This window comes from Neomonachus schauinslandi, chromosome 8 (assembly GCF_002201575.2).
Source record: "Neomonachus schauinslandi chromosome 8, ASM220157v2, whole genome shotgun sequence".
Taxonomy (NCBI): domain Eukaryota; kingdom Metazoa; phylum Chordata; class Mammalia; order Carnivora; family Phocidae; genus Neomonachus; species Neomonachus schauinslandi.
This window is the reverse complement of record NC_058410.1, coordinates 35,196,440-35,209,930: the sequence shown is the minus strand read 5'-3', so window position 1 is coordinate 35,209,930 and position 13,491 is coordinate 35,196,440.

Here is a 13,491-nt window from a genome sequence, read left to right as displayed (position 1 = left end):
GGAGTAGTGCTGGGAGCTGGCCAATTACTACTTAGATACTGACATCAGAACATCCAGGAACAAATTGAATAGTGATGGCCGTGTGCCTAAGTCTCTAAGGAAACTCTTCTCTCTACATGTTCTTAGGTAATTTTGGATCAAATGGAAAGAAATGCACTGTATTCAAAACCACAGTTATTTTGTGAGTCCCTTGAACCCTTTAAAAAAATTCATAACTGGGGATTAGTTCAGAAACACTAGTCAAGAAAATGCACGCTCCAAAGGTTTTATCCAGGGAAGAAAAAAAAAAAAATTGAGCAGCTTGAGAGCTCGGTGTTGCCAATTTGGAAGAGCAATTTGCCTACAGCTGGATATAATTAACAAGCATGGGTCAAAAAGGAAGCCAATCATAAAAGTGTGAATTGGATAGAGGTGGAGGGATGGGGACAGTGACAATCACTTCCAGAACTGGTGTATTCTGACTTCAGAGGCTCTCCTCAATTTCAAAAAAGCCTAGTCTAATGATGTTAATAAAAGATTGAACTCAGAGGGAAAAAAATTAGGGTCTTCATAGTATCCTAGTAGGTGGTTGATAAATTATGTTTTCTGGAACACTATAGGGTACTTTATCTACCCTTTATACTAGCAAGTAATTTCCATGCCAAAAAAAGAGAGAAAAGGAAAGGAAAAGTTGTGTGTGTGGTTTTTATTCTCTCTCCTGGCTCACTAGAGGAAAAAGGGTATAAAGGTATGAGCTATATAGTATCCCACTGAATAGTTTGAATTCTTTTGGTCTGAATGGACCAATTATCCTGAGATATTTTTTTGTTTGTTTGTTATTTTAGTAAAACCAGGAAAGAAGATAACTCTTACAACTGATTAAATTCATCATGTATGCAATAATACATTTTTCAGGGTTAAGAGCTCATATGCAAACTTGCAGCCCGAGGAGAATTAACACAGCTGAATGAGAAATTCTCTAATGATTATGCTTCTTCCTTCCTCCTACTTACTTCTGAAGGGGGTTGGGGGCTAGCTCCACATATGGAACCCTGTGGATCTTGCCATCTTTCTTCTCTGCTTATTCTTTTCTTGAGACAGAAAAAAATAGAATTCTGAACACACAATGTGGTACTTCCAAGGCTCTGGAGATTTTTCTAATCCTCCAAATGTTCTCCAATAAAATCTTCCCTTTACACTGTTGGTGCTGCCACAGCATTCATAACCAGAGGAAGTCTGACAAGAAAAAGAGCCATTAAAACCTACACACAAACATAGGGGCTCATTTCAGTGCTGAAGTCCTCTTAAACTAAAGCAAAGAATTCATTTTGTCATTTGCAAGCATTTATTAAGTGTACAATACAGTGCTAGTTACGCTATGGGGGATACAGGAGAATTAGTAGTTTACATTTGATTTTAACAGACAAAAAAAATAAGAGACAACAAACCATACTGTGTGTGTGAGTGTGTGTGTGTAATATATATGTACAATCGTGTGCGTGTGTGTAATAATACACTCGCACACATGCACATTTCCTAAATGTGAAAGAATAGAAAACAAGTATTAGGTCATGGTGGAGTACAGTTGGAGGGAAAAGGGGAAAAGCTTTTGAGAGATGACTAGTTTTGAGCTACATCTTGAAGAAAGTGATGGTTGTGGGACACCTGGCTGGCTCAGTGAGTGAGTGGAGCATGCGATAGAACTCAGGTTGTGAGTTCTATCCCCACATTGGGGGTAGAGACTACTAAAAACCAAACAAACAAAAAGAAAGTGATGGTTGTGACAGGCAGAAAAAAAGTCCTAAGCGTAAACCACTTTTTGGAGCTTGAACTTCTTACTCAAACCGGCTTTCTGCGAAGTAGCTTGCTCTTGATAACTGACCAAAATGTGTCTCTTGTTGACTTCGATAGATGCCTATCCTGGAGACCAGTTCTTTTTTTTTGAATTTATTCAAATTGTTTATTGAATGCTTTCAAATCACCTAAGAAGACTTGTTGGAAGATGCCTAAGATACAGATTTCTCATAACATCAGTTTGCATGCTTTTAAAGCTTCAGAATTTCCTAAACTACATAAGCCCAGAAAACAGTTCATTAAGAAGTAACCTTACGAGCCCAGTAGAGTATTAAAATCACATGCAGTTTCTTTGGGGCCATAATGAAATAGTCAATTAGCCCTTTTACTTGTTGACAACTACCACTGTTATAAACTAATGGTTCAATGATTTCAGCAAAAAGTCAGAGAATGACAAGCTACAATAGTCTAGGGAAAGAATCAGAGGCTGAGTTGGTCTAAACCCAGTTTTATTTCACTTTCTGCATGTGAAATGGCCACATAACTATTTTGTATAAACTTTAGAGAAGTTTGTTGGACAAGAGGAGTGTACATAAGAAATAATATTAGATAATTAAAAAAAACACTTTACATGGGGTGGTAGAAAGAATAATGACAATATCCTATTCCCCCCCCCAAAATATCCATGTCCTTGAAACATGTGAATATGTGATAATGTTTCCTTGCATGGTTAAAGTGACTTTGCAGGTATGATTAAGATAAGGATCTTGAAAAGGTAATATACTCGAGGGATATCTTGGTGGGCTCAATGTGATCCACAGGGTCCTTTTAAGAGAGAAGCAACAGAGTAAGAGGGATGTAAAGATGGAAGCAGAAACCTGAAAGGAGAGAAAATGCTACACTGCTAGCTTTGGAGATAGAGGAGGGGACCATGAGCAAATGGCTTTTGGAAACTAGAAAAGTCACGTGAATGGATTCTCCTCTAGAGCCTCCATATGGAATGCAGCCCTGCTGACACCTTGATTTTTAGGCTGGTGAAGAACACTGCAGACGTCTGACCTCCAGAATTGTGAGATAATAAATGTGTGTAGTTTTAAGCCACTAAGCTTGTAATAATTTGTTAAAGCAGCAGTAGGAAGCTGATACACATGGGTTATCTTGTTTGATCCTTATAGATATTATACCCATTTGACATGCTCAAACAAGAAATGAGAAAACTGATACTCAGATAGATTAGACAATCTGCTTAAGTAACTGGTGGAGCTAACGGGCAGATTCAGGCCCTGACTCCAGATTCTACAGTGTTAAGAGGTGTGCTGTTTCAAAACACTAATTTTGAACGGCAAGAGTACATTGAATTACCACAAAAAGGTGATTGTGATAGAAAATTTATAAAATTTTTAAAATGTGTTCGCAGTTTTCTCTCTTCTGTATTTGCCGTGAATACAGGCCTTAGCATTATGTTACAGTTACTTTGCTATAAATGCTAGCAATCACATTCTATTCTGATATGATCATATTATTTAATCAGAGAAACACATAAACTGGGAGCTAGCCTTTGTCAGTAGTTATTTGGAGATTTAACCATCATTTACATTTGGTATATTTTCTGTCATAATTATCATTATGTTGTCTATAGACTGTAAGCTATTGAAGGGCTGAAACTATAGTTGCTTTCTTTTCTGCAAGGCCAACACCCACGTCATCCCATACACTTGCTTAAATCTTTTATATGTGAATCTGTTGGTCATTCATTCTGAGCATCAGTGCCTCTTTGAGAATCAAACTTTAATTGGTGCATAGGCTGTCACTCTAATTTCCTGGAAGTTAAGGATTATCTATTGTTTGTCATTGTATCCCTGCCCATAAAATAGTTACTGTCATAGAGTTGTTCAAATAATGATAGTTGAAGAATGGATGGATGGATTGGATGGATGGATGAAAAGACTTTTCAAGGTCAAGTGGTTTAATAGTCTGGCAGGAGAAGGTGTAGAATTCTGAGACAATGAAAGAAGAAATCCCTGGAGAGAACATTAAAAAAAAAAAAAAAAAAAACAGAACAGAATAAGAAAATCTTAACTACTATACCATTTGAAGTTTAAAGTATCATTATGCTACAAGATACTGAAGACCATTTTTTCCTTTATTCCTTTTCTATTTTTTTTTTTTTTGCTTATAGCTGCAATATTGATCAAGAATGCCAACTTATTAGTTTATACTTTTGTGTTCTTTCTGCTGATGAAATATTTTCTTTTAGGCATGACAACTAACTGTCAACATCACTTATTTATACCCATAGATATTGATGGTTTATAATCACAACTCATCATTTGATACTCAGTACTCAGTTCCTATTGCAGCAATGAAATCAGTGAATCTAAATCCAAGGCGTCCTGGATAAATTGAGATTGCACCCTGAAACAGGTTAGGGATTTTTAAGTAGGCTCCATGCCCAACGTGGGGCTTGAACTCACTTCCCTGAGATCAAAATTAGCATGCTCTGTCGACTGAGCCAGCCAGGCGCCCCCAGTCAGGGGCTGTTTAAGTCATCTAAAATCTGAGTGTTTGGGATTTTACCCTTCCTACATAGATTCAAGAAGGGAAAGCTAAGTTTATAACCCTGATTCAAAATGTTTTCTTTTAATCATAAAATACTTTAGGAAATAAATAGTGATCAGGTTTATGGCCGAGGATCCAGTTACTGGTTATAAACCCTTAATTTGGTGGTTTGAGTAAGTGCACAACCTAATTTTTTTTTTCATTTACTTAATAAATATTCACTGTGCACCTCACAGTGCTGGCTACTATTCTAGGTACTGCTTATACAGTAAGGTGCAAAGTAGGCCAAAAAAAAAAAAAAAAATCTAGCAGAGAGAGATGGACGATAAACAAATAAAACATCATTACAATTAATATTGCAGTATCTGAAAAATATCAGAAAAAAGAGAGACTTTTATTGCATTTTGCTTTTGAAACCAAGACTAGGTTCAATGTAATAATGTTACCAAAATTAAAATTTTGACTCTGTATAAAAAAAGAATGTATGGTTATTGGGTAAGAAAAAACTTTTTTTCTAAACCATGTGTATTTATACTTCATGAAAAATTTGTAACTATATATTTCAGGAAAAATTTATATTTCATGAAAAATTTCATGAAAATTCTGTTTTCTTTTTTACTTTAGCTGCTGGGAAACAGCTAAATTTGCAGTTATATTTAGTAATTATGTAGTTGTTGGTCTACCTTGTTATATACTAAATCTCTGGTGGTCTTATTTTACTAGTCTACTCTACTTTCCTTTCACCTTGATTTCTTTATTCATTTATATTGTAATGTACTAATTTCATTTTTGTAAACTAAGAGCTAAATTTACCACTAAATTAGCAAATCAATCAATCAATTGATCAATCAACGGATCTATCCCAGGAGAATGAGTACTTAAGTTTTGCAGATTCACAGAATAGATCAAAAGGTTCTACCTTCCTGCTTCTTCAATCTTTCTAGATGAAAAATGCCAAGTCACAGAAAGATAGGGTGCCTTATCTGAGATTTCATAGTGCATTCTTAAAGCATGTGCTCATTAACCACTTGTCAGGGTGAAATGGGAATGGGGATGGTTTCTGCATTATGAAAAGCTATGGGTTAAAATGTAATTTACGGTTATACATCTCTAAATCACAGAATCCTACTAGCTTTTGAGTTTCTACTTCCTCTGTGTGACATTCTGCCAGTTATCCTTGGATTTTGGAGAGAAAGAGATTAGGATGACCCACCAGGTCCTCCAAATTCTTAACAAAACTGTCAAGAAAAATAAATCTTGGTACAGAATCTATAAATCTTAGCAAATGGACATGTTTGAGGAGACTAGGTAAGACATTAGAAATGCCTTTAAATTATTGTAACCTCCTCCTGCATTTAAAAAAATTACGTGATTCAGATCTAAAGATATGATTTCTCAAGAAGAAAAATGACACCTGAGTTGGTAAGTGACAAGACCCATCACAGAGCTATTTTGTCCAGTAGTAATACAGCTGCTGATCAGTTTACTAAGGAGCCCAAAGGCAGATGAATTATTTAGCAGTGGAATAAATTGAAAAGTTGGCCTTAACTACTTCAATACAAATTGAAACACCAGACTCTGCAAAAGTCTCAGCAATAATCACAGAAAATGCAAGTGAATTTGAAACTAGGTTTTGCACTTATTCTATCATCACCATCTCCTTTTTCTGCCTCTTCAGCCTCAGCCTCCATTTTTCCCACTCCAACCCATGGAATTACCTCCACTCCTCCATCCTATACACCCACTTCTTGTTAACCAATACCTTCCTAATATGGCCATTCCCCTCTGCATTTTTCCTTCCCTCCTTCTCCCTCCTTTCCTTCCTATATTTAATGCTCTGTGCTGGGCACTGAGGGGAACAGAGATGGAGTTCAAGGATCTATACATCCAAGAGCATTAGTTGCCATCTAATGTTGAATATCAGGCCAGGGAGAATGACATGGGAAAAAAGAATTAGAAATAAAGGCAAATATGATAGGCACAATTAAGGTACAAACAACCTGCTGTAAAAACACAGCTGAAGAAGCAATTAATTTCTGTCATTTTCTAGCAAGGATGGGTGACAAATATCTTTACTCTGTGTACTCCCCTCCCATCTGTTTCTCTCACTTCTAATGGGAACAATTTGGGATCTGAGTTGTCAGTTTCTGCTACTGAAATGTGAAACCGGAGGATGAAATTTATTCTGATGTCAACCACAGAAGAGGCTGTATTTAACTTAATATAATGAGAGAGCAGTTTGGTGGCCAAATCTCTATGAGCAACAATGATCTGAGGTTCCTGTTGCCAGTTACTGCTTTAGGACCCCTGATCCTAGTTGCTTTCAGTCATGTTTTCTCATCTCTCCCTCTCTCTTCCAACTTCCCAATCCCTCCCTAGGATTTCCCAGTGTTTTGCTTTTGCTGCCTCACTAGCTCCTGGTCCCAGACTCTTCCAGCTGCTGTACAATTCAAGGCCAGAGCAGTCTATGTATGAGGCGACCTTGATTGCTTCTATGTTATGAGTTTGGGGGCACTCTTTAGAGTCACTTTGCCTAAAATGCCATCATCTCACGTGTCTTGTCAAACGTTCAAATATTCCCCATGAGGGTAGAGCAGAAGGTCTATGTGTCAGTTATACGTCCATTGGAATTCTGTCAACCATCTAGCAGAGATGAACTACCTTCAGAGGCTAATTTACTCATTCAGCCACTATTTAGCATCCTCTTACAGGTTAGCTTGTTACAAAAATGAGTAAGACTTGTCAGTCTCACATGCTGGTTGGGGAAAGAAACACAACTTTGATTTTAGTAAGTGATAATGGTTGGGAGGAGAAACCACCAATGCTGCCTTGGGAATTGGGTAAAAGCTTCAGAGAAAAGACCACAGATTCAAGGTAAATCTTGAAGTTTAAGTTGGAGTTGGACAGAGTTAGGGAAGGAGGGGGGGAAAACTGGAATTTTGAATACTTTGAAATGGGGAGGTTTTGGGTGAAGGCCAGGATAGAGAAGCAGCCAGGAATAGCATAAGACACTGTGGGTAGGGGAGAGAAGATAGATTCAGAATCTGGGAAAAAATGCCAGAAGGGAGAAAGGAATAAGGGAAGATTATAAGACAGTCTGTGACTATTTTAGACTTTTACCATTGAGAGCTTGTTTTAAGAGGCAAAGAAACAAGGCAGCTGGGATTACATTAGTAGGATAATTTGGAAGGAATTCGAATATGAATAATGGCACTGACAGTACATGAATCGTCAACATTCCTTTTAATCGACCCTTCCCCCAGTCACCTAAGATCTGCATTGTTTGTTATACAGAAATATGTTGAAAAACACAGAAGTCCTGGTTCTATCATTAACTCACTGCTTGCAAGTACCCTAAACTCCCAGGGATCTACTTCTTCATATTTCACAGGAAACATGGGAAATGATGATCCCGAAGATCTCTTTTTTAGTCCTAAAGGCTATGGTTAATTTTAGGTCTTAGAAGAATTGTGCTGTGTATAGCACTATCTAAATAGATACGATCTCCTCCTACTAAGAGCATGAGCGTTACCAGAACTTTGGCACCAAAGAACTCAGGGTTTTTATTATTTAAAAATAACTTTTTCCTCATTACAAAAATAACACAGAAAAATTCAAAGGAAGAACTTTGTGAAACATTACAACTCCTACCCACTTGGACACAACCATGGTTAATACTTGGTATATAGCCTTACTAAGAATACTGTTATTTCCATATCAAATTAATAGTGAATTATTCTCTACTAGAAAAAGCTGTCTGTTTGCTTCTTCTAGAGCCAAGAGATTTTTACACACACAAAAAAAACAATTGAGCACTTCATGGGGCTCAACAAATTTGAGCAGATTTCATTCTCCCTAAAAAGTCACTCAACGTACATTAAGTAAAAGTAGAAAAGTTACAACTCAATACAAGTATCTTCCCTGTGATTGCAGATTAATGATCCTTCTTTAAAGTCCTTTCAAGGAACACACTCCAACATTAATAGGTGTGATTTATGGCTTATGTACCGTGTGTCAGGTACTATACAAAGTACTTTCTATGTGCTACTTTTAAACCTCATACTACTACTCTAGGGCAGGTATTTTGATCCCAGTTTCACAGATAAGATTTCAAAGGCTTGAAGAGGTTAACTAACTTCATGGTGGCCACATTGCTAATAAAGAACTGACCCAGAACTTCCTGGTACAAATGTCATCTTCTTACCACAATACCAACATTCACCAAGCTGTTATCCAAATAGTACTAGTGTCCAGTGAGTTAAGAGTGTTCCATGAAGGGCGCCTGGGTGGCTCAGTTGGTTAAGCGACTGCCTTCGGCTCGGGTCATGGTCCTGGAGTCCCGGGATCGAGTCCCGCATCGGGCTCCCTGCTCGGCGGGGAGTCTGCTTCTCCCTCTGACCCTCCTCCCTCTCATGCTCTCTGTCTCTCATTCTCTGTCTCTCAAATAAATAAATAAAATCTTTAAAAAAAAAAAAAGAGTGTTCCATGAAAAAAGGCCTTAATTTTTGCAAAACTAAGTTTGCAAAACATTACACTGTAGGAAAGAAACAAATTTAGCTTAACTCTTAGTTTCTTTCATATATATATATTTATATATATATATGTATACACACACACACACTCTTCGTAAATATACATGTGTGCCATTTATTTATTTATTTTTATTCTTTTATTTTTTTGAGAGAGAGAGCATGCAAGCAGGGGTGGTGGGGAAGGGGCAGGTGGGGAGGAGCAGAGGGAGAGAGGGAGAGAGAGAATCGATGCTGGGAGTGAAGCCCGACCCAGGGCTCAATCCCACAACCCTGTTCTCTTAGTCTCTTAATCTTACTTGGGCACTACACATACGTTTTTCACTGACAGGCCTTTAGCCACATCACCCTAGAGACCAAGGCCAGAAATAATGAATGAGGAAACCCAAGAACTATTCAATGACCTAGGTTTTCCCTATGGGGCCCAATTTAAACAATTATTGCCCACTGGGAGCATTTCAGACAAGTTCAGAGAACCCTGCATAATAGAGCATACAAATACCAAAAGTCATTATTTTCTTCGAAGTCTCAAGTACAAACAGAAAATAATTTATCGTAAAGTTAATAAAGCTTAATTTTTAAGCCCCATTTCATGGACCCCTTCCAAAGCCCTGGGAGGTCCCTAACAATAGTTCATGTAATCATGAGCTTTTTGTAACATTTGCAGAAAAAAGACATTATACCTGCAATTGCTTAAGACTTTGTCTCTTTCCCTTTCAGCTTGTCCTGTACCATGTTTTGCCCTGCTGAGTAATATTGGAATAGTGGTAGACTTTTTTGGTATTCAGTTAACTAGACATTTTTGGATGTCACAACTGAGGTGGGGAGTGGGAATGTTACTGGCATATACAGGGATTCACACCTACCAATAAAAATTGATTGGGCCCCAAATGTCAATAGTGCCAACATTGAGAAATCCTGGGTTAGTGGAATAAATTTTTGTGGTTTGCAATTACTTTCATGTATAGTTAAGTTATTCCTGGTTGTCCTGGTGTAGAAATGGCTTTCATGAATATTCTGTGCTGACTCACCCAGGGTCATGATATGGAGATAAAAGAACAGAGATTGTATATGAACTGGCCCTACAGTAATTGACACTAGAAGTGTATCAGTGGTGATGGAGAAAAAAGAGTTTGAAATGCATGGAGCCAGAAGCTAGTCTGAGATAATTTTTTCAAATATTGAACATTTAAAAGTAAGAGGAAGATCCCCACTCAAAACAGAAGTCCTCTTCTGTTAGCAATATACTCAATAATGCAACATGTACAATTATAAATGCAGCATACATTTTTTTCTTTTTTCTTTTTTTTAAAGATTTTATTTATTTATTTGACAGAGAGAGAGAGCACAAGCAGGGGAAGCAGCAGAGGGAGAAGGAGAAGCAGGCTCTCCACTGAGCAGGGAGCCCAATACGGAGCTTGATCCCAGGACCCTGGGATCATGACCTGAGCTGAAGGCAGATGCTTAACCGACTGAGCCACACAGGTGCCCCCATATTTTTCTTTTTGTTGAGAATTATGAGCAATGGAATTTATAGAACTCCTCAGATTGCAGGACACATGCCTAAAGCAGTACTATAAACATTATGTATGTCTGTTCTTAAAGTCACCTATTTTTAACACAGGCCAACATAGGGGCATCATGGCATGACATTGCCAACCATGACTTATGAGATGGAAATAAAGTTTTCTAAATTAACATTAATTTAAAACTCATTTGATCTTCCAGAATAGAAGACAGATTAAGTTATCTTTTCATTCCATTTATAGAAAATAGAGGAATTGTCATATAAAGAGGTGCTGGGGCATGAGGTGAGTTACAATCAGGCAGGAATTCATAAAAATGTTATATTTTCCTTGAATTTTTGTGATTTATTTTACTTGTCAGCCTTTAAAAATATATAATTCGTTGTGATTTCTTTTATCATTTTAAATATTCACTTCAGAATCTAATTTTTAATTTTAACTTCTTTTCTTAAAAAGTGTCCACAAAGTTGTGTTAAACATCAGGCCCCACAGAGCCTATATATTCTCCTATATATACATTTTATTTTGATATAAAATCCTGAATTGGTATTTCTTTTATTTCTTTAAAGACAGTGTTTGCTTCCTACTCATGGCTCATTGCATAAAGCAGCCCCACTGAGAAGTCCATTTTTTCCCCTCTTTTGCTCTGTCTTACTAGGACTGAAATATTCTCTTCCATTTCCTTTACTTAATGGAAAATGAAGATGCAAGAAAAAAAAATCCCATTTCCTCTGTGAAACCTGCTGCCCTGGAGTCACAAACATAATTTATGGATTCTAGCCATGCTTGCATTCCTTGCCATGCCAATAAAGTTTATTGAAATTGGAATTGGAATTAAAAAGCTTAAACCAAAAGAACCATTCCAGAGGTCAGAAAAAAATATATATGTAGGCTATATCCAAATAAGAATGTTGCTCTACCTTCAGCCAGACTAATGCAAGTTAGCAAAAGCCATTCTGTTTTATTTTTTAATCCAAACTAATCATGTTAACATTGAAGAAAACTTTCATTTTTATTTAATGTTTTATGATTTAATACTTGTTATTCCATATTAGAATGAGGATCCAAGAAAAAAAAGAATTTTTTGCCTTATGGCTCGGAGTTCTAGGGCTTTAAGATTTAAAGGAAACGTGACAAAAAATATCTATGGTGAGGCTAAAATTACTAGTCAGGGTGAACATTATAAAAATGCAAGTAAAAATGAATTTAAAAGTGATATGAGTACATTGAATTGGTTGAAACGTAAAATCCCACAGAGAAGTATTTGTGGATTGCTGCAGGAACTCTACATTAAAGTACATTATTTCATGCAGAGAGAATCTTACTGAAATTATAAAGTACTCCTATGGCAAAAAGGAAAGAACAACCCACAGCTTTATAACAGCAGTCAGAATAACAGCACACATCTCAAAATAAATCTCTCACACTTTCAGAGGAATAACTCCTGCTAATCAAATGTCTCAAAACATCTGGGCACTACTTGAAGTTCCTTGCACATTCTGGCCAAAGAGACAGAAATGTAGGTTGCAATAGGGCATGATAATATTTTGGAGATGCTGCTTTAGAAGCATTTCTAATTTCATTCAGTCTTAAAATGCCCCAGTCTCATAGGGAGACATAAAGCTGGGATGGGCATCACGAGTGGCTAGATTGCGGATTAGGGCATATGTGAAGCTAAAAATAATTAATTGGCTGGATGTGCGGGGATAATAGCACAAATCGAGCATTTGAGTTCCTGATTCAACTTCTTACACTCTACTTTGTCTAGTTCTGGAGTGATTGGATAGGCTTGTTGCTAGAAACTTTTGGGGCAAAATCTGTATACTTTGATGTTTTAGTGGGATAATTTGGTCAAGAATTCTATCAAGCTCCCAGCATTAAGAAAAATATCTATGTGGTTCTATAGACTTAATCTTTTGCAGAATCAGGAAAAAAGGGAGTAGTCTAATACAAAGAAATGGCTAGCTATCTAGAGACAAAGAAACTGTACATAACTGGGTAAATTTCTTCATCTTATTTATAAAATAGATAATAGTACACATCTGAGCTTATTGTGCTAAATATGAAATAATAGTTATATATGGTGAAGTGACTTCACATGGCACCTGGAACAGAGTGGTTTTGCTGTTGTTATTTTAATAGTTATATCCTTATTTTCTGTTATTTTTAAAAATTTTTTTAGATTTTTAAAAAAATTTATTTCTTTTCATGAGAGAGAGAGAGAGTGAGCATGAGCGGGGTGGGGTGGGGAGGGGCAGAGGGAGAAGCAGACTCCCTGTTGAGCAGAAAGCCCAACACGGGACTCCATCCCAGGATGCTGGGATCATGACCTGAGCTGAAGGCAGACACTTAACCAACTGAGCCACCCAGGTGCCCCTCTTCCTTTATTTTTTTTTAAGATTTTATTTTTAAGTAATCTCTCCACTGAAGGGGGGCTTGAACTCACAACCTCAAGATCAAGAATCACATGTTCTACCCACTGAGGCAGCTGGGCGCTCCTCCCCTTCCTTTAGCTACACGTAGGTGATTATGTTTAAGAGAACATTTTCTACTATATTTTGAAATTAATCATAATCATTTTGTTTCTTTATATGGGTAAACATTTTGAAATTCGTGGGAAAACATGTTAACAAAATGAAGAGAAAAACTTACTTATCAGATGATTCACAGAGTAACATCAGAATTCATGCTTGCTGAGGTGTGGAAATGGGGATGTGACATTTAATAGTATTTTACCTTTGTAAGTGCTCAGACTACTTTATGTATTCAGCATTTCTTTTCAATTTGTCAAATAAGTCCAACCTAACCTGAATAAAAATCAAATTTCTGAAAAACAATATTATATATGTAAACCATGCTGAAATTAAATAAGTGCATATTTAAGCAAGAAGGTTGAGCTAACGATTCCTACCATAACACATGAAATGTCTATTACATTATTTATTCACCAGAATGAAATACACTAAGATTTTTTTCCTTCCATCCTTCCATTCATTCATTGATACATTCAAAAGTTTCAGGTAAAACACAAGTCAGTTGGACCTCAGTCTTCAATATACTACATTTAAACCTAAAAGATTCCACTATGCTGATCTATAAGGTTG